We start from the raw sequence: 4481 nt of genomic DNA on the forward strand, positions 1-4481 counted from the left end.
CTATTTTATAGAGTATTTTTGTCATATTTACCAATAATATCTCTAAACATCCTTAAAAACTAAATACAAAAATACTCAATAATGAAATGAGTCTATATGATATGATTTTGAATGCATGTTTATAGAGCACACTGAGTGGTGAGGGTGCAGTACCAACATTTGAACAGCACTGGCACATGCCCACTCTACCCGCTCCAACTCACTCACTCACAGGCATTACATCATCGCTCACATGCTTCATATATCCTCATACACAAACACTGTCTACTAAAGACAGGATACTTTACACTAAAGATCGTCATGATGTGGAACACATCAACATTTGGAACGCTGATCTGTTCCATTCTTCAAAACAGCTGCAACATTGTATCAATAATGCAAGAACAGATTCATATTATAACCATTTCACTCTTTACTAAACATCTATAATGAGTGCTGTTCTATAATGAAGACATGTAAACATGCAGTCTAGCGGCCTGACTCATTATAATGCAGATAAGAGTGCATGAAATAAACAATCTGTACACAAACACACACTGTGCTTTATAAAGGACATCCAAATCACAAATGCTCAATAAAGCACTAAAACAGCATCCTCAGTTCAGTGGACATGATGTATTTACAAGCATTTCAAACCACTGGATGAAGTTTATAAAGGGAATATCTGTGTATGGATGTATGGATGCGTTTAATAAGCAGGTTTATTGTAAACACCAGGAACACAGATGCTTTATGCTTCCGTTTAACACCAAATGCACCAGCACAGCACAGCAGAAGCACAATGGAGAGAGTGTTCACCTGACAACACCAATAACACCAGCCATTAGATTTCATGACATAATGCGTGTTAGAGCTCGTGCAACATGATGCGAACATCGCGGCATCCGCATCCTCCATGACAACAGCATCAGCCATCGCCTTAAACAGCCGCCGCATCCTCACATATTACACAGGAGAGGACGCGCGCGATGGCGGCAGTGCGGTGAACTGATGCAGGTGCTGAAGAGACTCCATCACACAACACACACACACACACACACACACACACACACACACACACACACACACACACACACACACACACACACAGATACTCACTGTCTCACGGCGGATCCGCGCGGCGCGTCTCTCTGTCTGTCCGGATGATGCGCTGCTGCTGCGGCGTAAATGAACGTGTGAAACTGCGCGACGCGCTCGGATGAAGTGATGGAGAGAGAGAGAGGCTCGCATCAGCTGAGACACACACACACACCTCAGCCCCGCCCATTTTGGACGCTCACAGCCCCGCCCCCTTTCTCTCTGAGTGACACTATCTATCTATCTATCTATCTATCTATCTATCTATCTATCTATCTATCTATCTATCTGTCTGTCTGTCTGTCTATAGATCTATATATTTAGCTGTCTAACTGTCTACATACCTGTCTATCAATCTGTTTACCTGTTTGTCTACCCAACTATCAATCAATCTGTCTACCTACCAGTCTGTCTGTCTTTACCTGTCTGTCTATCGATTTGTCTGTCTGTCTATCTGTCTGTCTTTCTGTCTGTCTATCTATAGATCTATATATTTAGCTGTCTATCTGTCTACATACCTGTCTATCAATCTGTTTACCTGTTTGTCTACCCAACTATCAATCAATCTGTCTACTAATCTATCTACCTGGTGGCAGTGGTGGCTCAGTGGTTGAGGCTCAGGGTTACTGACCAGAAGGTCGGGGGTTCAAGCCCCAGCACCACCAAGATGCCACTGTTGGGCCCTTGAGCAAGGCCCTTAACTCCAGGTTGCTCCGGGGGGATTATCCCTGTAATAATTGCACTGTAAGTCGCTTTGGATAAAAACGTCTGCCAAATGCATAAATGTAAATGTAAATCTACCTGTCTGTCTGTAAATTGAGTTATATATCTTTCTACCTACCCATCTATCAGCCTACTATTTAGCTGTCTATCTGTCTACATACCTGTCTATCTATCTGTCTACTGATCTATCTACCTACCTGTCTGTCTGTCTGTCTGTCTGTCTATCTATCTATCTATCTACCTACTTGTTATCTTTCTACCTACCTGTCTATCAAACTATCTACCTGTTTGTCTACAAAACTATCAATCAATCTGTCTACCTACCAGTCTGTCTATTTACCTTTCTGTATATCTAGCTATCTAACTGTCTGTCTGTCTGTAAATTGAGTTATATATCTTTACCTACCCATCTATCAGTCTACTATTTAGCTGTCTATCTGTCTACATACCTGTCTATCTATCTCTCTACTAATCTATCTACCTGTCTGTCTGTCTGTCTGTCTGTCTATCTGTCTATCTATCTATCTATCTGTCTGTCTATCTGTCTACTAATCTATCTACCTGTCTGTCTGTCTGTAAATTGATTTATATATCTTTCTACCTACCCATCTATCAGCCTACTATTTAGCTGTCTATCTGTCTACATACCTGTCTATCTATCTCTCTACTAATCTATCTACCTGTTTGTCTGTCTTTCTGTCTGTCTGTCTATCTATCTATCTATCTGTCTGTCTGTCTGTCTACTAATCTATCTACCTGTCTGTCTGTCTGTCTGTCTGTAAATTGAGTTATATATCTTTCTACCTACCCATCCATAAGCCTACTATTTAGCTGTCTATCTGTCTACATACCTGTCTATCTATCTCTCTACTAATCTATCTACCTGTCTGTCTGTCTGTCTGCCTGTCTGTCTGTCTGTCTGTCTATCTATCTATCTATCTATCTATCTATCTATCTATCTATCTATCTGTCTGTCTGTCTGTCTATCTGTCTACTAATCTGTCTACCTGTCTGTCTGTCTGTAAATTGAGTTATATATCTTTCTACCTACCCATCTATCAGCCTACTATTTAGCTGTCTATCTGTCTACATACCTGTCTATCTATCTCTCTACTAATCTATCTACATATCAGTCTGTCTGCCTGTTTGTCTGTCAGTTTTTCTGTCTGTCTGTGGGCAAAACACCGTATGGGCCCTGTGCTTTCCTTGTCTTTTGTTTCCGGAAGACCCGGCACACATCCTCTATACAGATCTTAAGTGCAGGTTCAATAGTAGGAGGGGGGTTGCAGGAGCTGTTTATGTTTGTGTGAAGTGAAGGTCAGATTGGGTGTGGGGTGTGAGACAAGGCTTTTCAAATCTACAGTCATACATATTCAGGACGTAAGCCAGTTGTTGATTCCCTACAGTGTTGGGGGATGGTGTCTTGTAGTTAGTAATAACTTTTAGGCCTCTCCACACTGATGCTGGGTCATTAGCCAAAAACTTATTTTTCAGATTCTCAGAGTAACTTCTTTTAGCCACACTAATCCCCTTTGTCAGTGTGTTTTTGGCCTGATTGTACAAGATTTTCTTCCCACTTCTGAAAGCATCCTCTGGCCTGAGTTCTGCTGTAAATAAGTTTTAATAAGTCCTAGTAGGGATGCACATATCATCACAGAAACTGATATATGATGTCACAGTATTGGTGAGCTTCAGTATTGGTGAGCTTCAAAAACACTCCTATCAATGCAATCAAAGCAGGCTTATAGTTCCAGCTCTGCTTTATTGGTCCATCTTTTTACAGTTTTTACTACAGTTTTTGCATGATTTTAGTTCTGCCTGTAGATTAGAAGAAAATGAACCAGACAGTGATCAGAGAGTACCAAACTGCTCTAGGGACAGAGTGATATGCATCCTTTAATGTAGTGTAGCAGTGATCCAGTATATTTCTGTCTCTGGTGGGGCATGTAATGTGCTCTCAGTATTTTGGCAATTCATGGGTGAGGTTGGCTTTGTTCAAATTGCCGAGAATAATAATAAGTGTTATTATTATGGTATTGTTGCTCCATATCTGTGATTTGATCAGCCAGCTGTTGCAGCACTGCAGGAGGACTATAAACACTCACCAGAATAAATAAGAAACATTCCCGTGGCAAGTAGAAAGGCTTACAGTTAATAAAGAGCACTTCCAAATTAGGACAACACATCTTCTTTAATGTTTTTACATCTGTAAACCAACTTTAATTTATTTTAAAGGATGTCCCACCACCTCTTGTTTTCCCCGTTTACTCTGCAGTGCGATCCGCTCTGAACAACTGAGATCCCGGTAGATGTCCAGGAATGGATTCACTCAGCCAGGTTTCTGTGAAGCACAAGGCAGCAGAGTTTGAAAAGTCCTTGTTTGTACTGGTTGATCGTGTCTACGATGGCAGGTGGTAGATCAGCTAGATCTTCCGCGTCCCGTCCAGGGGCCAGACGTGGAGGTTCCAGAGGTCTGGGTGTGGATGCCAGAGAGTGTCCATCCCTGAAAAAGAAGGTCTTTCCTCAGGGGAATTTGCCAGGGAGAGGCTTTCGCAAGGAGTACGAGGTCCGAGAACCAAGCCCGGGTGGGCCAATAGGGAGCGACTAGAGTGACTTTTTCTTCGTCCTGCATGACCTTGCACAGCACCTGTGCAAGAAGGCTCACTGGGGGAAATGCGTAC

The 4481-nt window shown here is 42.0% G+C and overlaps 1 protein-coding gene across 1 annotated transcript in view; it reads right to left on the reverse strand.

The window, feature by feature from the left end:
• LOC127625430 (leucine zipper putative tumor suppressor 3) overlaps positions 1-1191 on the reverse strand; it is a 17529-nt gene extending 16338 nt beyond the window's left edge. The window contains exon 1 of the mRNA XM_052100729.1: positions 1099-1191. The gene's annotated coding sequence lies outside the window, so the exon portion shown is untranslated. The remainder of the gene's footprint in view (positions 1-1098) is intronic.
• Positions 1192-4481: the final 3290 nt, after the last annotated feature.

This window comes from Xyrauchen texanus, chromosome 3 (assembly GCF_025860055.1).
Source record: "Xyrauchen texanus isolate HMW12.3.18 chromosome 3, RBS_HiC_50CHRs, whole genome shotgun sequence".
Classification (NCBI taxonomy): domain Eukaryota; kingdom Metazoa; phylum Chordata; class Actinopteri; order Cypriniformes; family Catostomidae; genus Xyrauchen; species Xyrauchen texanus.